We start from the raw sequence: 21428 nt of genomic DNA on the forward strand, positions 1-21428 counted from the left end.
TGTAGTTTTGATTTGCATTTCTCTAATGATTAGTGATGTTGAGCATCCTTTAATGTGTTTCTTGGCAATCTGCATAACTTCTTTGGAGAAATGTCTGTTTAGGTCTTCTGCCCATTTTTGGATTGAGTTGTTTGTTTTCTGGATATTGAGCTGCATGAGCTGCTTGCATATTTTGAAGATTAATCCTTTGTCAGTGGCTTCATTTATAAATATTTTCTCCCAATCTGAGGGTTGTCTTTTCATCTTGTTTATGGCTGCCTTTGCTGTGCAAAAGCTTTTAAGTTTCATTAGGTCCCATTTGTTTATTTTTCTTTTTATTTCCATTTCTCTAGGAATTGGGTCAAAAAGAATCTTGCTGTGATTTATGTCATAGAGTGTTCTGCCTATGTTTTCCTCTAAGAGTTTTATAGTGTCTGGCCTTACATTTAGGGCTTTAATCCATTTTGAGTTTACTTTTGTGTATGGTGTTAGGAAGTGTTCTAAGTTGATTCTTTTACATGTACCTGTCCAGTTGTCCCAGCACCACCTATTGAAGAGGCTGTCATTTCTCCATTGTATATTCCTGCCTCCTTTCAAAGATAAGGTGACCATATGTGTGTGGGTTTATCTCTGGGCTTTCTACACTGTTACATTGATCTATATTTCTGTTTTTGTGCCAGTACCATACTGTCTTGATTACCACAGATTTGTAGTATAGTCTGAAGTCCAGGAGCCTGATTCCTCCAGGTCTGTTTTTCTTTCTCAGGATTGCTTTGGCTATTCGGGGTCTTTTGTGTTTCCATAAAAATTGTGAAATTTCTTGTTCTACTTGTCTGAAAAAAGCCATTGGTAGTTTGATCGGGATTGCATTGTATCTGCAGAGTGCTTTGGGTAGTATAGTCATTTTCAAAACGTTGATTCTTCCAATCTAAGAACATGGTATATGTCTCCATCTGTTTGTATCATCTTTAATTTCTTTCACCAGTGTCTTATAGTTTTCTGCATATAGGTCTTTTGTCTCCTTAGGTAGGTTTATTCCTAGGTATTTTATTCTTTTGGTTGCAATGGTAAATGGGAATATTTCCTTAATTTCTCTTTCAGAATTTTCATCATTAGTATATAGGAATGCAAGAGATTTCCGTGCGTTAACTTTGTATCCTGCTACTCTACCACATTCATGGATTAGCTCTAGTAGTTTTCTGGTAGCATCTTTAGGATTCTCTATGTATAATATCATGTTACCTGCAAACAGGGACAGTTTTATTTCTTCTTTTCCGATTTGTATTCCTTTTATTTCTTTTTCTTCTCTGATTGCTGTGGCTAAAACTCCCAAAACTATGTTGAATAATAGTGGTGACAGTGGGCAACCTTGTCTTGTTCCTGATCTTAGAGGAATTGGTTTCAGTTTTTCACATTGAGAACAATGTTGGCTGTGGGTTTGTCATATATGGTCTTTATTATGTTGAGGTAGGTTCCCTCTATGCCTACTTTCTGGAGGGTTTTTATCATAAAGTGGTGTTGAATTATGTCAAAAGCTTTTTCTGCATCTATTGAGATAATCATATGGTTTTTATCCTTCAATTTGTTAATATGGTTTATCACATTGTTTGATTTGCATATATTGAAGAATCCTTGCATTCCTGGGATAAACCCCACTTGATAGTGGTTTATGATCCTTTTAATATGCTGCTGGATTCTGTTTGCTAGTATTTTGTTGAGGATTTTTGCATCTATGTTCATCAGTGATATTGGCCTGTAGTTTTCTTTCTTTGTGACATCTTTGTCTGGTTTTGGTATCAGGGTGATGGTGGCCTCATAGAATGAGTTTGGGAGTGTTCTGCTCTCTGCTATATTTTGGAAGAGTTTGAGAAGGATCGGTGTTAGCTCTTCTCTAAATGTTTGATAGAAGTCGCCTGTGAAGCCATCTGGTCCTGGGCTTTTGTTTCTTGGAGGATTTTTAATCACAGTTTCAGCTTCAGTGCTTGTGATTGGTCTGTGTATATTTTCTATTTCTTCTGGGTTCAGTCTTGGAAGGTTGTGCTTTTCTAAGAATTTGTCTGTCTTCCAAGTTGTGCATTTTATTGGCAAACAGTTGCTTGTAATAATCTCTCAAGATTTTTTGTATTTCTGCAGTGTCACTTGTTACCCCTTTTTTCATTTCTAATTCTGTTGATTTGAGACTTTCCCCTTTTTTTCTTGATTAGTCTGGCTAATGGTTTATCAATTTTGTTTATGTTCTCCAGAAACAGCTTTTAGTTTTATTGATGTTTGCTACTGTTTTCTTCATTACTTTTTCATTTATATGTGATCTGATCTTTATGATTTCTTCCCTTTTGCTAACATTAGGGTTTTTTTGTTCTTCTTTCTCTAATGGTTAGGTTTTTTATTTGAGATGTTTCTTGAGGTACGATTGTACCGCTATAAACTTCCCTCTTAGAACTGCTCTTACTGCATCCTATAGGTTTTGGATCGTCGTGTTTTCATTGTCCTTTGTCTCTAGGTATTTTTTGATTTCCTCTGATTTCTTCAGTGACATCTTGGTGTATTGTTTAGCCTCCATGTGTTTGTATTTTTTACAGTTTTTTTCCTGTAATTGATATGTAGTCTCATAGCGTTGTGGTCAGAAAAGATACTTGATACAATTTCAATTTTCTTAAATTTACCAAGGCTTGGTTTGTGACACATGATATGGTTTATCCTGGAAAATGTTCCAAGAGCACTTGAGAAGAAAGTGTATTCTGTTTCTTTTGGGTGGAATGTCCTATAAATATCAATTAAGTCCATCTTTTTTAATGTGTCATTTAAAGCTTATGTTGCCTTATTTATTTTTATTTTGGATGTTCTGTCCATTGGTGAAAGTGGGGTGTTAAAGTCCCCTACTTTTATTGTGTTACTGTCGATTTCCCCTTTCATGGGCTGTTACAATTTGCCTTATGTATTGAGGTGCTCCTGTGTTGGGTGCATAAATATTTACAATTGTTATATCTTCTTCTTGGATTGATCCCTTGATCATAATGTAGTGTCCTTCTTTGTCTCTTGTAATAGTCTTTATTTTAAAGTCTATTTTGTCTCATATGAGACTTGCTACTCCAGCTTTCTTTGATTTCCATTTTCATGGAATATCTTTTTCCATCCCCTCACTTTCAGTCTGTCTGTGTCCCTAGGTCTGAAGTGGGTCTCTTGTAGACAGCATATATATGGGTCTTGTTTTTGTATCCATTCAGCCAGTCTGTGTCTTTTGGTTGGAGCATTTAATCCATTTACATTTAAGGTAGTTGTCGATATGTATGTTCCTATTACCATTTTCTTAGTTGTTTTGGGTTTGTTATTGTAGGTCTTTTCCTTTTCTTGTGTTTCCTGCGTAGAGAAGTTCCTTTAACATTTGTTGTAAAGCTGGTTTGGTGGTGCTGAATTCTCTTAACTTTTGCTTCTCTGTAATGTTTTTAATTTCTCTGTCAAATCTGAATGAGATCCTTGCTGGGTAGAGTAATCTTGGTTGTAGGTTTTTCCCTTTCATCACTTTAAATATATTCTGCCACTCCCTTCTGGTTTGCAGAGTCTCTGCTGAAAGATCAGCTGTTAACTTTATGGGGATTCCCTTTGTGTTATTTGTTGCTTTATCCTTGCTGCTTTTAATATTTTTCTTTGTATTTAATTTTTGATAGTATGATTAACTTGTGTCTCATCATGTTTCTCTCTGCATTTATCCTGAATCATACTCTCTGTGCTTCCTGGACTTTATTGACTATTTCCTTTCCCATGTTAGGGAAGTTTTTGACTATAATCTCTTCAAATATTTTCTCAGTCCCTTTCTTTTTCTCTTCTTTTTCTAGGACCCCTATAATTCAAATGTTGGTGTGTTTAATGTTGTCCCAGAGGTCTTTGAGACTGTGCACAATTATTTTCATTCTTTTTTCTTTATTTTGTTCTGCGGTAGTTATTTCCACCATTTTATCTTCCAGCTCACTTATCCTTTCTTCTGCCTCAGTTATTCTGCTATTGATTCCTTCTAGGGAATTTTAAATTTCATTTATTGTGGTTTTCATCATTGTTTTTATGCTCTTTAGTTTTTCTAGGTCCTCATTAAACGTTTCTTCTATTTTCTCCATTCTATTTCCAAGATTTTGGATCATGTTTACTATCATTACTCTGAATTTTTTTTCAGGTATACTGTCTCTTTCCTCTTCATTTCTTTGGTCTTGTTGGTTTTTACCTTGCTGCTTCATCTGCTGTGTGTTTCTCTGTCTTCTCATTTTGCTTAACTTACTGTGTTTAGGTTCTCCTTTTTGCAGGTTGCTGGTTCATTGTTCCTTTATTTTTTGGTGTCTGCTCCCAGTGGGTAAGGTTGGTTCAGTGGCTTGCATAGGCTTCCTGGTGGAGGGGACTGGTTCCTGTGTTCTGGTGGATGAGGCTGGATCTTGTCTTTCTCGTGGGCAGGGCTGCATCCAGTGGTATGTTTTGGAATGTCTGTGAGCTTAGTGTGATTTTAGGCAGCCTCTCTTCTAATGCGTGGGGTTTTGTTCCTGTCTTCCTAGTTGTTTGGCATGGGGCATCCAGCACTCAAGCTTGCTAGCCGTTGGGTGGAGCTGGGTCTTAGTTTTGAGACAGAAATCTCTGGGAGAGCTCTCACTGATTAATATTTACTGGGGCCAGGAGGTCTCTGGTGGACCAATGTCCTGAACTCAGCTCTCCTACCTCAGAGGCTCAGGTCTGACACCCAGCTGGAGCACCAAGACCTTGTCAGTCACACGGCTCAGAAGAAAAGTTTGAGAAAAAGAAAGAAAAAAATTTTTTAATAATTAGTAAAAAAATTCTTAGAATAAAATAATAATAATAAAAAAGAATAGATCAACTAAACCGATAAACAAATCCACCAATGATAACAAGCCCTAAAAACTATACTCATATACATAAAAATCAAAAACAAATCAGTTGCGGACAGCAAACCCCAAGTCTACAGTTGGTCCCAAAGTCCACCGCCTCAAATTAGGGATGATTTGCTGTCTATTCAGGTATTCCACAGATGCAGGCTATATCAAGTTGATTGTGAGAATTTAATCTGCTGCTCCTGAGACTGCAGGGAGAAATTTCCCTTCTTATTTTGCCCAGCTCCTGGGGCTCAGCTTTGGTTTTGGCCCCACCTCTGCATGTAGGTCACCCTCAGGCATCTTTTCCTGCCAAGACAGGATGGGTTTAAAGCAGAGGCTGATTAGGGGTCTCTGGCTCACTCAGCCTGGGGGGAGGGAGAGGTTCAGTAGTTATTATTGGAATGTAGTGTGAGCCTGTGGCGGCAGAGGCCTGCATGACATTGCAACAGCCTGAGGCGCACCATGTGTTCTCCTGGGGAACTTGTCACTGGATCATGGGACCCTGGCAGTGGCATGCTGCACAGGCTCCTGGGGGATGTGGATAGTGACCTGTCCTTCCACACAGGATTCTTGGTGGCTACAGCAGCAGCATTAGCGTTTCATGCTTGTCACTGGGGTCCGAGCTGATAACCACAGCTCATGCCATCTCTGGAGTTCGTTTAGGCAATTCCCTGCCTTCTGTTGGCAGACAGGGAAGGAATCCTCTCTCCTTGCGCACTCCAAAACAATGGTCTCTTGCCTCTTAGGCAGGTCCAAATTTTTTTCCTGGACTCCCTCCAGACTAGCTGTGGCACACTAGCCCCCTTCCGGCTGTGTTCACACAGCCAACCTCAGTCCTCTCCCTAGGATCTGACCTCCAAAGCCCGAACCTCAGCTCCCTGACCCCACCCACCCTGGCAGGTGAGCAGACAAGCCTCTCAGGCTGGTGAGTGCTGGTCGGCACCGATCCTCTATGCAGGAATCTCTCTGCTTTGCCCTCTGCACCCCTGTTCCTGCACTCTCCTCCATGGCTCCAAAGTTTCCCCTCCATCCACCCCCGTCTCCACCAGTGAAGGGTCTTCCTAGTGTGTGGAAACTTTTCATTCTTTACAGCTCCCTCCCAGAAGTGCAGGTCCTGCCCCTATTCTTTTGTCTCTGTTTTTTCTTTTTTCTTTTGCTCTACCCAGGTATGTGGGGAGTTTCTTGCCTTTTGGGAAGTCTGAGGTCTTCTGCCATTGTTTAGTGGGTGTTCTCTAGGAGTTGTTCCCCCTGTAGATGTATGTTTGATGTATTTTGGGGGAAGAAGGTGATCTCTACATCATACTCCTCCACCATCTTGAAGGTAGCCCATAATATGTTTTTCTTAACAGGACTTAGAACATTCACCAAGATAGACCATGTCTGGGCTATAAAACAAGTTTCAAAAAATTTAAAGGGATTGAAATCATATTCCCTGACCAAAATGGAATTGCATTAGAATTCAAAACAAAAAGTAATTGGAAAATATCTAAATATTTTTAATTTAAAAAATACTCTTCTAAGTAATTTATGAGTCAGTAGAGAAATCAAAATAAGTTAGAAAATAGTCATTCACTTAAAAAATTATTTAAATCAGTAAATCAAAAATAAAAAGAAATCTAAATTGATAAAGGGCATCTATAAAAAATGACAACTAATGTCATACCTAATGGTGACATATTGAATGTTAAAAACAAGAATAAGACAAAACTGTCATATTTCACCATTTATATTGAACTTCAATGGCCAGTGCAATAAAACATGAAAAAGAAATAAAAGAGGCATACAAAAGTGAGAACAAAGAATTTAAATTGTTCTTTTTTTTTGCATGAGACATGATTGCCCATGAAGGAAATCAATCTTTAAAAGTGAATAGAACTAATAAGTGAATTTAGCAATGTCACAAGACACAAAGTCTTTTTACAAAAATCAATTGTACTTATATATACTAGAAATGAACAATAGGAAAATAAATTTTCAAAAACAACACCATTTACATAGTATCCACAAATATAAAATACTTGGGAAAAATGTAACAAAAGAGGTATAAGACCTCTACATTGAAAACTAAAATTGTCAAAAAATTTAAAGACAATTCAATTAAAATGAAGACTATATTATGTTCATGAATTGAAAGCTTTTATATTTTAAGACATTAATTTTCACAAGTTTTGTCTATGTAGTGAATGAAATTCACAGAAAATATCTGCAAGTGTTCTCATAGAAATTGGTAATTACTTCTTAAATTTTATATGAAAATGCAAAGGACATAGAATTGCCAAAACAATATTGAAAATAGAAAACTAAGTTTGAGGATTTATTCTAGTTGACTTCAAGTGTTACTACAAAGATGCAGTAATCAAGACTGTGGTAATAATGGCCAAAATATAAATGAATAGTTTAATGAAATAGTCAAGAAATAGTCCTACATATAAACAGTCAAGTGATATTCAACAAAGGTTCCAAAGAAATTCAATTTTAAATAGTATTGAATATGCACTAGGAGAAATAAAGCAAATCCCTACTCATACCATGCTCTAAAATTAACCTGAGATGAATATGGACTTAAATGTAATAGCTAAAGCTATAAAGTCTCTAGAATAAAACATATAAGAACATATGAGTCATTACATTGACTGTGTGGTAAGAAAAGGTGTTTTTTCATTTTGGATACATAAATAAACTAACCATAAAAGTAAACAATTGGAATATGAATTGGAAAGCAATACCACTTACAATAGCATGAAAATATCCTTGATATTACTCTGATTCCAAAATCAAAGACATCACCAGAAAAGTACAGTCCACTATGCCTCTTAAACATAGATGAAAAATCTTCAACAAAATAGTAGCAAAGTGAATTTGGCAACATTTATAAAGGATTACGTACCTTGACCAAATAGATTTAGTCCAAGAATGAAAGGCTGGTTTAGCATCCAAACATCAATTAATATACATATATTAGTAATTAGTAGAATATAGAATAAAAAGAACAGTAACAAATCATATAATACCATATTAATAGAATAAAAGACAGAAAACCACATTATCATATGCCTATCATATATAGGTCCAGAAAAAGCATTTAAGACAATCCAACACTCATGCATGATAAAAACCCTCAAACTAGGGTTAAGAAAGCTTTCTCAATTTGACTGTATTATTTCTACTGTTGCCATAACAAATTACCACAAACTTAGTAGCTTCAAACAACACAAAGTTATTATCTTATAATAATATAATAACAAAATGTCAGCAGGGCTTCGTTTTTTTTGGTGGATGTCCTAAGGAACAATCCATTTTCTTGCCTTCTCCAGTTTCTAGGAATGGCTGCATTCCTTGACTCATGGCCCCCCTCTTCCATCTTCAAAGTCAGCATTGTAGTATCTCTCTGACCCTTTTTCTATCATCACATCTCTTTCTCTGACCATGGCCAGAAAAGAGTCTCTGCTTTTAAGGACATGTGTGATTAGAATCGGTCCTACTTCATAATCTAGGATAATCTCCCCATCTCTAGGTCTATAACCTTAATCTCTTCTGCAAAATCCCTTTTCACAGGTAAAGTAACATATTCTTGGGTTCTGGGAATTAGGATGTGGACACCTCTGAAGGGCCACAACCAATATTATATTTCATGGTGAAAGACTGAATGCTTCCCCCTAAAGTCATGAGCGAGACAGGGGTGTCTGCTTTGATACTTATATTCAGCATTGTAGTGGAGATTCTAGCCAGAGTAATTACACAACTAAGAGGACTAAAAGGTATCCAGAAGAGAAAGAAAGAATTAAATCTCTTTATTGTCAGATAATATGATCCTATATGTATAATATTCAAGGATTTCCTGTCCCAACATACAGACAAACATATGCTAACTGCTAGAATTAATAAAAAAACTTTAGTAAGGTTGCAAGATGCAACACTGATCAACATAGAAAAATCAATTATTTTTCTATATAATAAGCAATCAACAGGTGGAAATTGAAATTAAAAATATTCCATTATTGAAAAGAGTAAAATATTTAAGAGTAAAATTATCAAAAGTAATGTAAGTCCTATACACTGAAAACTATAAAATATTGCTGGGAAAAATTAAAGATCTAAATGAATGGAAAAATACTTCTTGTTCATAGATTGGAAGACTCAAAATCTAATAGACATCAATTTTTCCTCAAACTGATCTATAAATTTAATCTCAGCAGTTTTTTGTAGTAATAAGCAAGCTGATGCTAAAAATGTATATGAACCTAAACTTCAAAGGACCTAGAATGGCCAAAAACAATTTTGGGAAAAAAAGCAAAGATAGAGGACTTAACACTACCTTATTTCAAGACTTACTATAAAGTCAAAGTAATAATGACAATGTAATATTGGCCCAAGAAAAAGCATATAGATCAATGAAATAGGATTGAAAGTCCAGAAATAAATTCTTATATTTATGGTCATTTGATTTTCAACAAAATTGCCAACAGAAACCCATAAAGAAGGAACAGTTTTTTTTTTTACTAAAATGATGTTGAGACTATTGGAATTCTAATTGATTATACAATAAACATGGACCCTTCACAAAATACAAAGAAAATTAACTCAAAATGGATCATGGACATATATGTAAAAATTAAAACTATCAAACTTCTAGAAGAAAACAAAGAAGAAAATTTTGTAACCAAGGGCTGGACAAGGAGTTGTTAGATGTGACACTACAGGAACAAGCCATAAAAGAAACAACTGATAAATTAGATATCATCATAATTTAAAACTCTAACCCTTCAAAAGTCATCATTAAGAAAGTCAAAAGGCAAGCTACAGACTGGGAGAAAATATTTACAAATCATCTATCTGATAAAGGTCTTGCATTCAGAGTGTATAAAGACTACTTCTAACACAATAATAAGAAGCCAAACAACCCAATTTTTAAATATGTGCAAAAGATTTGAATAGACATTTCACCAAAGAAGATACAGGAATCATTAAAGAACACATGAAAAGATGCTCAGCATCATTATTCGTTAGGTAAATACAAACAGAAACCACAATGAAATGTCACTATACACCTAGTATAGTGGCTATAGTAAGCAAGGACAGATAGCAGCAAGTTTTGGCAAGTATTTGAAGCAACCAGAACCTTGTGTATTGCTGATGAAAACAGAAGAGTTCAACCACTTTGGAGAACAGATTGGCAATTCCTTAAGAAGCTAAAAACAATAAGTCTAGTTAACATATGATGATCATTTCATAATATATACAAGTATTGAATCATGATGTTGTATACTTGAAGCTAATAATGTTGTAAGTTAATTATAATTCAGTTGGGGGAAAAAAAGCTAAACACAAAGTTACCATAGAACCCAGCAATCCAGTTGCTAGGAATCTACCCCAAAATAATGAAAATATATGTCCACACAAATCTTGTACAGGAATGTTCATGGCAGCTTTATTCATAAAAGCCAAAAACTGGGGAAAAAACCCAAATGCTCATCAACTGGTAAACGAATGAACAAATTGTGGTATACCCGTACAATGGAATATTATTCACCAGTCCAAAGGAACAAACTACTGATGTATGCTACAATAAGGATGAACCTCAATAACATTATAATGAGAGAAGCCAGCTGCAAAAAAAAAATGTGTTACATGATTCATTTATATTAAATGTTTATAAAGACATTTATAAAGTTATAAATTTGATCAATAGTAGCCAAGGGCTATGAGGGTGAATGGGGATTAACTGTAAATAAATATGAGGAAACTTTTCTGGGTGATTGAAATATTCTAAAACTGGACTGAAATGATGTTTGCATCATCTATAAATTTAACAAAAGCACTGAACTGTACACTTGCAAAGGATGGTTTTCATAGTATGTAAGTTACACCTCCATAGCTATTAAAAATATCTTTGGGAATAAATTTAATGAAGGTGGGCTAGACATTCATACTGAAATCTATGTAACATTGCTCAGAGAAATTAAATTTTGGAGGATCCAATATTGTTAAGATGTCAGATTCAGCTGCATCCCAAACAGTATTTCAAAGTCTTTCTTTGTAGAAAACAATAAAATAATTCCAAAATTTTTTTTTATAAATGCAAAGTCACCAGAATATACCAAGTAATCTTGAAAAAGTAAAACAAAGTTAAAGATTTACACTGAGTTTATGACAATCTAAAAAGTATTGTTGTATTGGGTTTAGACCTGAAAAAGATTTCAGAAATATACCCACACATACAGGATCAATTTATTTTCACAAAGATACCAAGATAATTCAATAGGGAAAATGAAAGTCTTTTCAGCAAACATGGCTGGACCAACTAAATAACATAGAAGAAAAACTAGGGAATTCCCTGGCAGTTCAGTGGTTAGGACTTGACACTTTCATCTCCAGAACCCGGGTTCAGGCCCTGGTTGGGGAACAAAGATCCTGCAAACTGCGTGGCATGGTCAGAAAAAAAAGAAAAAGAAAGAAAGAAAAACCAAAATTTCAACACCTACCTACACTATAACTCAACAAGGATTTTATATATATATATATATATATATATATATATATATATATATATATATATATATATATATGCTAAAATACTTCTAGAAGCAAACATAGGAGAATGTCTTTACAAATTGGGATTGCCAAAGATTTCTCAGACAGGACAAAATAAAGCCATAGTACTGTTAAGAATTATACATAAGAACTATTAAGAAAGTAAAAAGGCATGTCACAATCTGAGAGTAAATATTTGCAATGCATATATCTGACAAAAAATTTGTATCCAGAATAAAGAATTCTTACTAACTAATAAAGGACAAACAACCAAATTACCAAGTAGACTGCAGACTTGAACAGACATTTCACAAAAATAAGACATGAGCACATACTATAACACAAAGGTAGCACATAAGTAGGTATTCAAAACCATTATTTAGCAAAGAATTCCAAGTTTAAAAGGACAATTAAATATCACTTACTATTTCAAAGCAACTGGAAGAACTAAAATTTAAAAGATAGACAACACCAAATGTTGCAGAGAATATGGAAAAAGAACCCAGACAGAAAAGAATGCCCCTAGTGTAGGATTCCATTTACATGATATTTAAGAACAAGGAACACTAATTAATCTACGGTGATAGAAATCAAATCAATGGTTGCCAGTTAGATGTGGGAATTGACTACAATTGGCATGAGAGAATTTTCTGGGTGATGAAAATGTTCTACATCTTGATTGTGGTGTTGTGTATATATGCCAAAATTCAGTAAAATGAACACCTGAAAATTCTAAATCTCGCATTATGTCAATTTTGCTTCCCCAAAAGAGAGTGAAGCTATAGCTAGATAAAGTTTACAAAGCAAATAATTCTTCAAAATTAACATTTTTGGGACAACTTTTCATCCTAATATTTTTGTGTCTGTGAATCATCTGAAAACTCATCACATACTTTAAATGAAGTAATAGACTCAGTCTTCAAAAAAGCCCTATAGTACTGAAACCATAGTGTACGGACAAGCCCTCCATCCAAAAGCAGCTACACCATCACATTATGCAGAAGGGCAGTGTCTTTCTATTTCCATCACTCTTCTATTTCTACTTCTACCGCTTAATTGCTACCACACAGATATTTTCATTGCAGGTTAACAGGTCACGTGACCTTGCCTGTATAATTCATCAAATGCCTACTCCTGCTCCATGAGAGTAGTTTTGTTATGTGTTGCTTTGTTCAAGTCTTGCATCATTTTTGATGAGAAATAAATATTTTCTGGACTGCCTGGAAGACCTTTTCTCATTACTATAATGCCTGATTGTGGCTATTCCTGCCTCACATATTGAATGTCCTCAGATAAAGACAGAAGTTAAAAGTTGTTCTGTGTGATAACTAGGGCTTTGCTCTTTAACTCTTTAATGCCTATATACATGGGTCACACTTGAGCCTAATAAATATCACCTTCTCTTGGCAGAAAACCCAGGAAGAGTAGCATTTAGAAGTGTGAGGATCATCCCATTTATTTGCATTTCTCTGACCTTATACCACAAACAGTGAGCCCCAACTTTCAACTGATGAAGCAGAAAGAATTGGCACCACTAATTCTTTATTCAGTAAGTTTTAAAATTCCTCTTAAGAGTTTAATAAGTTAACCACTAAGACATGTCCACCAGAAGTTGTTTTCAGCCTATAATCTCTTAGATTTAAAATCAAGCAATCATGCTTTCCCAAATAGAGTTACTGCACTTTTGAATATAGTGTTCATCACTGTGTGCTTACAAATTCTGTGTGTCACAATACAGCATTAATCCTACACAGCTCTCATATCCTATATCTAAGAGGTGGTCACACAATCGGGGTGAGAACACAGGTGCAAGAGCTTGAACCTGTGATGTACGTGGGTGGCTATTTGGAATGACATACAGTCTAGAAAAAGAAACTCAACATTAAGAAAGGATAAAGAGGAGAACAAGACTTAATGAATAACGAGTAGAAAGACAGGAAGAGACTTAAGAAAATCTAGGCAGGGTTTATGAACAGGAAGGTGAATGAAAGAAACTCTCCCATAGGTCCAAGCAGAAAACCAGAAATATGCTGATGTCAGTGCATAAGGCAGGAGAGGTCTCAAAAAATAAATAAATAAATAAAGCAACATTACTAATGGACTTTCAAAAGGAGCTAAAAATACTGAGGGTTACTGACTTCTGGCAAAAGAAAGTGACATGCAGATTAAATGTCCTTCCTCCATTCAGGGAGGACAGGGTGACTGAACAGCATGTTTTTTTCTGAACCAGATGAAGCAAAATGTCATTCATTATCATTTTACCTACCCATATGGTAGTAAATCCCATTGAGGAAATGTTCACTAGAAAAATAAAGGAAGCTCTGAATTATGTTAATTTTACAAATCCAAATGGAAAGTACTTGGGAAAACTTAGAAAATCTAATAATATTCTCATTTATTTCTTAATTCTACAACCCAAGTTTAGAGAAAAACTTTTAAGAATATGCCATCACCATTGCTCACAGTTCTGACCTTATAATATTCATCACAAGCTATGGAAACATGCCATGTTCTGACACAGGGAGATGTGGCCCTTTTTCAAACCCAATGTGTAGCATTATTTCAGAATGGTTGATATTCTTGACCTTGGCAACTAAAGAAAGAAAACAGCATATGCTAGATAAATGAGAGTTAAAAGGAGGTGAGTATTTCATTATTATTATAGAATTCATAAATTTCCTTAGTCACCAAGTATTCTAGAATTTATCCCCCACATATGATGAGCATCTTTCATATTCATGTTTTCTTTATCCAAACACCAGGAGTTTTGCTCTCCTTCTCTATGTAACACCCTGTATGGATAAAACCAATGATGCCACTGACCCCTCCATCAATAGGGGGGGGTCAAACAACATTGAGAGCAGATTCGCAAACAAACACCATTTGTAATTGTCTCTCTGCTTCCAACCTTGCCTATCTATTCTTCACATTCCTAAATTCATCCACATTCCAAAAATGCAAATCTGTTTATGGCACTCTCCTGTTTAAAAGCCTTCAAAACCTCTTAATATCTTCAAAATAAATTCAAACTTCATACCACAGTCCACAAGGACACTCATGGTCTGCTTCTTGCCCCTTTTCCCAGCCTTCTCTGATGACTCTCCCCACAGTCACCCAAGGTTTCACCATTCATTACCACTCATGGTAAACTTTGCTGTTCCCTGTACACGTTATGCTGTCACATACTGCTACACTCTTCCTGTGTGATCCCTCTACCTGGAGTACCAAGCCCAGCCCCATCTCCAATGCCCCAACCAGGCTGATGTCTCCTTTGCTTTAAGACTCTGATCAAACATATCTTTTCCTTCAGAGGATTTCCTAATGTCCTTTCTTCAATAATATTCCACTGGGAGACCTTCAAGATGACAGAGGAGTAAGATGTGGAGATCACCTTCCTTGCCCAAAATACATCAAAAATACATCTACATGTGGAACAACTCCTACAGAGCACCTACTGAATGCTGGCAGAAGACCTCAGACTTTCCAAAAGGCAAGAAACTCCCTGCATACCTGAGTAGGGCAAAAGGAAAAAGAAAAAAAAAGAGACAACAGAATAGGGACATGACCTGCACCTCTGGGAGGGAGCTGTGAGGAGGAAAAGTTTCCACACACTAGGAAGCCCTTTCACTGGCAGAGACGGGGAAAGAGGTGAAGCTTCGGAGCCACAGAGGAGAGTGCAGGAACAGGGGTGCAGAGGGCAGAGAGATTCCCGCACAGAGGATTTGTGCTGACCAGCACTCACCAGCCTGGGAGGACTGCCTGCTCACCCACCAGCCAGGACAGGTGGGGTCTGGGAGCTGAGGCTCGGGCTTTGGAGGTCAGACCCCAGGGAGAGGACTGGGGTTGGCTGTGCAAACACAGCCTGAAGGGGGCTAGTGCACCACAGCTAGCCAGGAAGGAGTCCAGAAAAAAGTCTGGACCTGCCTAAGAGGCAAGAAACCATTGTTTCAGGGTACGTGAGGAGAGGAGATTCAGAGCACCGTCTAAACGAGCTCCATAGATGGGTGTGAGCCACGGCTATCAGCACAGACACCAGAGACGGGCATGAAACACTAAGGCTGTTACTGCAGCCACCAAGAAGCCTGTGTGCAAGCACAGGTCACTATCCACACCTCCCCTCCCAGGAACCTGTGCAGCCCACCACTGCCAGGGTCTCATGATCCATGGACAACTTCCCTGGGAGAACACATGGTGTGCCTCAGGCTGATGCAATGTCACGCTGACCTCTGCTGCTGCAGGCTTGCCCCACATTCTGTAACTCTCCCTCCCCCAGGCCTGAGTGAGCCAGAGCCCCCTAATCAGCTGCTACTTTAACGCCATCCTGTCTAGGTGGTGAACGGACATCCTCAGGTGACCTACACAAAGAGGCGGGGCCAAACACAAAGCTGAACCCCAGGAGCTGTGTGAACAAAGAAGAGAAAGGGAAATTTCTCCCAGCAGCTTCAGGAGCAGCAGATTAAATCTCTACAATCAACTTGATGTACCCTGCATCTGTGGAACACATGAATAGACAACAAATCATCCCAAAATTGAGGTGGTGGACTTTGGGAACAACTGTAGACCTGGGGTTTCCTTTCTGCAACTAATTTGTTTCTGGTTTTATGTTTAGCTTGGTTTAGTATTTAGAGCTTATTATCATTTGTAGATTTGTTTATTAATTGGGTGCTCTCGTCCTTTTCATATATATATATATATATATATTTTTTTTTTTCCATTTTCTCTTTTTGTGAGTGTGTATGTGTATGCTTCTTTGCGTGACTTTGTATAGCTTTGCTTTTAGCATTTGTCCTACGGTTCTGTCTGTCCATTTTTTTATATTTTATTTTTTTGTATAGTTTTTAGTGCTTGTTATCATTGGTGGATTTGTTTTTTTGGCTTGGTTGCTCTCTTCTTTCTTTCCTTTTCTTTTCTCTTTCTTTCTTTCTTTCTTTCTTTCTTTCTTTCTTTCTTTCTTTCTTTCTTTCTTTCTTTCTTTCTTTCTTTCTTTCTTCCTTCCTTCCTTCCTTCCTTCCTTCCTTCCTTTACTTTTCTTTCTTTCATTACTTTTTTATTTTATTTATGTTTAAGAATATTTTTAAAATTTCTTATTTTAATTATTTTTTCTTTTCTTTTTCTTTCTTCCTTTCTTCCTTCCTTTCTTCCTTCCTTCCTTCCTTCCTTCCTTCCTTCCTTCCTTCCTTCCTTCCTTCCCTTCCTTCCTTCCTTCCTTCCTTCCTTCCTTCCTTCCTTCCTTCCTTCCTTCCTTCCTTCCTTCCTTCCTTCCTTTTCTCCCTTTTTTTCTGAGCCGTGTGGCCGACAGTGTCTTGGTGCTCTGGCCAGGTGTGAGACCTGAGCTTCTGAGGTGGAAGAGCCAAGTTCAGGACACTGGTTCGCCAGAGATCTCCTGGCTCCACATAATACCAAACAGCGAAAGCTCTCCCAGAGATCTCCATCTCAACACTAAGACCCACCTCCACTCAATGACCAGCAGGCTACAGTGCTGGACACCCTATGCCAAACAACTAGCAAAACAGGAACACAGCCCCATCCATTAGCAGAGAGGCTGCCTAAAATCATAATAAGGTCACAGACACCCCAAAACACACCACTGGACGAGGTCCTGCCCACCAGAAAGACAAGCTCCAGCCTCATCCACCAGAACACAGGCACCAGTGTTCCCCTCGACGAGGAAGCCTACACAACCCACTGAAGAAACCTTACCCACTGGGGGCAGACATCAAAAACAACGGGAACTACGAACCTGCAGTCTGTGAAAAGGAGACCCCAAACACAGTAAGTAAAGCAAAATGAGAAGACAGAGAAATATGCAGCAGATGAAGGAGCAAGGTAAAAACCCACCAGACCAAACAAATGAAGAGGAAATAGGCAGTCTACCTGAAAAAGAATTCAGAGTAATGATAGTAAGGATGATCCAAAATCTTGGAAATAGAATGGAGAAAATAAAAAAACGTTTAACAAGTACCTAGAAGAACTAAAGAGCAAACAAACAATGATGAACAAGACAATAAATGAAATTTAAAATTCTCTAGAAGGAATCAATAGCAGAATAACTGAGGCAGAAGAATGGATAAGTGAGCTGGAAGATAAAATGGTGGAAATAATTACCACAGAGCAGAACAAAGAAAAAAGAATGAAAAGAATTGAGGACAGTCTCAGACACCTCTGGGACAACATTAAATGCATCAAGTGCTCATGGAACATTCTCCAGGATAGACCATATGTTGGTTCACAAATCAAGCCTTGGTAAATGTAAGAAAATTGAAATCGTATCAAGTACCTTTTCCAACTACAACACTATGAGACTAGATATCAATTACAGGAAAAAATCTGAAAAATATACAAACACATGGAAGCTAAACAATACACTACAAATAACCAAGAGATCACTGAAGAAATCAAAGAGGAAATAAAAAAATACCTAGAGACAAATGACAATGAAAACACGACAACCCAAAACCTATGGGATGCAGCAAAAGCACTTCTAAGAAAGCAGTTTACAGGAATACAATCCTACCTCAACAAACAAGAAACATCTCAAATAAACAACCTAACCTTACACCTAAAGCAATTACAGAAAGAAGAACAAAAATACCCCAAACTTAGCAGAAAGAAAGAAATCATAAAGATCAGATCAGAAATCAATGAAAAAGAAATGAAAGAAACAATAGCAAAGATCAATAAAACTAAAAGCTGGTTTTCTGAGAAGAAAAGCAAAATTGATAAGCCATTAGCCAGATTCATCATGAAAAAAGGGGAGAAGTCTCAAATCAATAGAAATAGAAATGAAAAAGGGGAAGTAACAACTGACACTGCAGAAATACAAAGGATTGTGAGAGATTACTAGAAGCAACTATATTACAATAAAATGGACAACCTGGAAGAAATGGACAAATTCTTACAAAAGCACAACATTCGGAGACTGAACCAGGGAGAAATGGAAAATATAAAAAGACCAAACACAAGCACTGAAATTGAAACTGTGATTTAAAATCTTCCAAAAAACAAAAGCCCAGGACCAATGGCTTCACAGGTGAATTCTATCAAACATTTAGACACTAGCTAACACCGATCCTTCTCAAACTCTTCCAAAATATAGCAGAGGGAGGAACACTCCAAACTCATGCTATGAGGCCACCATCACCCTGATACCAAAACCAGACAAAGATGTCACAAAACAAGAACACTACAGGCCAATATCTCTGATGAACATAGATACAAAAATCCTCAACAAAATACTAGCAAACAGAATCCAACAGCACATTAAAAGGATCATACACCATGATCAAATGGGGTTTATCCCAGGAATGCAAGGATTCTTCAATATACGCAAATCAATCAATGTGATACACCATATTAACAAATTGAAGGATGACAACCATATGATCATCTCAATAGATGCAGAAAAAGCTTTTGACAAAATGCAACACCCATTTATGATAAAAACCCTCCAGAAAGTAGGCATAGAGGAAACTTACCTCAACATAATAAAGGCCATAAATGACAAACCCACAGCCAACATCGTTCTCAATGGTGAAAATCTGAAACCATTTCCTCTAAGATCAGGAATAAGACAAGGTTTCTCACACTCACCACTGTTATTCAACACAGTTTTGGAAGTTTTAGCCACAGCAATCAGAGAAGAAAAAGAAATAGAAGGAATCTAATTCAAAAAAGAAGAAGTAAAGCTGTCACTGTTTGCAGATGACATGATTCTATACATAGAGAATCCTAAAGATGCTACCAGAAAACTACTAGAGTTAATCAATGAATCTGGTAAAGTAGTGGGATATAAATTAATGCACAGACATCTCTAGCATTCCTATACACTAATGATGAAAAATCTGAAAGAAAAATTAAGGAAAAACTCCCATTTACCATTGCAACAAAAAGAATAAAATACCTAGGAATAAACCTACCCAGGGAGACAAAAGACCTGTATGCAGAAAACTATAAGACACTGATGAAAGAAATGAAAGATGATACACATAGATGGAGAGATATATCATGTTCTTGGCTTGGAAGAATCAACATTGTGAAAATGACTATACTACCCAAAGCAATCTACAGATTCAGTGCAATCCCTATCAAACTACCAATGGCTTTTTTTCACAGAACTAGAATAAAAAATTTCACAGTTTGTATGGAAACACAAAAGACCCCAAATAGCCAAAGCAATCTTGAGAAAGCAAAATGGAGCTGGAGGAATCAGACCCCCTGACTTCAGACTATACTAAAAAGCTACAGTAATCAAGACAGTATGGTACTGGCACAAAAATAGAAATATAGATCAATGGAACAGGATAGAAAGCCCAGAAATAAACACACACACATATGGTCACCTTCTTTTTGATAAAGGAGGCAAGAATATATAGTGGAGAAAAGACAGCCTCTTCAATAAGTGGTGCTGGGAAAATTGGACAGCCACATGTAAAAGAATGAAATTAGAACACTCCCTAACACCATACACAAAAATAAATTCAAAATGGCTTAAAGACCTAAATGTAAGGGCAGGCACTATGAAACCTTAGAGGAAAACATAGGCAGAACACTCTATGACATAAATCACAGCAAGATCCTCTTTGACCCACCTCCTAGAGAAACGGAAATAAAAACAAAAATAAACAAATGGGACCTAACGAAACTGAAAAGCTTTTGCACAGCAAAGGAAACCATAAACAAGTGAAAAGACAACCCTCAGAATGGGAGAAAATATTTGCAAATGAAGCAACTGAAAAGGGACTCCAAAATTTACAAGCAGCTCATGCAGCTCAATATCAAAAAAACAAACATCCCAATCCAAAATGGACAGAAGACCTAGATTGACATTTCTCCAAAGAAGATATACAGATGGCCAACAAACACATGAAAGGATACTCAACATCACTAATCATTAGAGAAATGCAAATCAAAACTACAATGAGGTATCACCTCACACCAGTCAGAATGGCCATCACCAAAAAAATCTAGAAACAGTAAATGCTGGAGAGGGTGTGGAGTAAAGGGAACCCTCTTGCACTGTTGGTGGGAATGTAAATTGATACAGCCACTATGGAGAACAGTATGGACGTTCCTTAAAAAACTAAAAATAGAACTACTATACGACCCAGCAATCCCATTAATGGGCATATATCCTGTGAAAATCAGAATTCAAAAAGAGTCACGTAGCACAATGTTCATTGCAGCTCTATTTACAATAGCCAGGACATGGAAGCAACCTAAGTGTCCATCGACAGATGAATGGATAAGGAAGATGTGGCACATATATACAATGGAATATTACTCAACCATAAGAAGAAACGAAACTGAGTTATTTGTAGTGAGGTGGATGGACCTAGAGACTGTCATACAGAGTGAAGGAAGTCAGAAAGAGAAAAACAAATACCATATGGTAACATATATATATGGAATCTAAAAAAAAAAAGGTTCTGAAGAACCTAGAGGCAGGACAGGAATAAAAACCATGTAGAGAATGGACTTGAGGACAACGGGAGGGGGAATGGTAACCTGGGATTATGTGAGAGATTGGCATGGACATGTATACACTACCAAATGTAAAACAGATAGCTAGTGGGAAGCAGCTGCATAGCACAGGAGATCAGCTCGGTGCTTTGTGACCACCTAGGGGGGTGGGATAGGGAGGGTAGGAGGCAGATACAAGAGTGAGGCGATATGGGGATATATGTATATGTATAGCTGATTCACATTGTTATACAACAGAATCTTACACACCATTGTAAAGCAATTATACTCCAATAAAGATGTTAAAAAATAATAATAATATTCCACTGCTTACTCTTTCCCCTACTCTTTCCCTCTGCCCCACAACATGGAGGTTACATTTATGAAGGTTTATATTTCTTCTGTGTACCGTCATAACATTTCATGCATAACTCTCTTATGGCACTCTCACACCACAGTGTCATCTTTTATTTTCTCACTTTTCTTTCTCCACTAGACCTCTTTGAAACAAGGCCTATGTTTGTTTATTTTTGTACCAACAGTGCCCAATAATATAGCTAATGCATAGAAGATATTCAATAAATGCAGTTT

The sequence above is a fragment of the Balaenoptera musculus genome, chromosome 1, assembly GCF_009873245.2.
Source record: "Balaenoptera musculus isolate JJ_BM4_2016_0621 chromosome 1, mBalMus1.pri.v3, whole genome shotgun sequence".
NCBI classification, from domain to species: domain Eukaryota; kingdom Metazoa; phylum Chordata; class Mammalia; order Artiodactyla; family Balaenopteridae; genus Balaenoptera; species Balaenoptera musculus.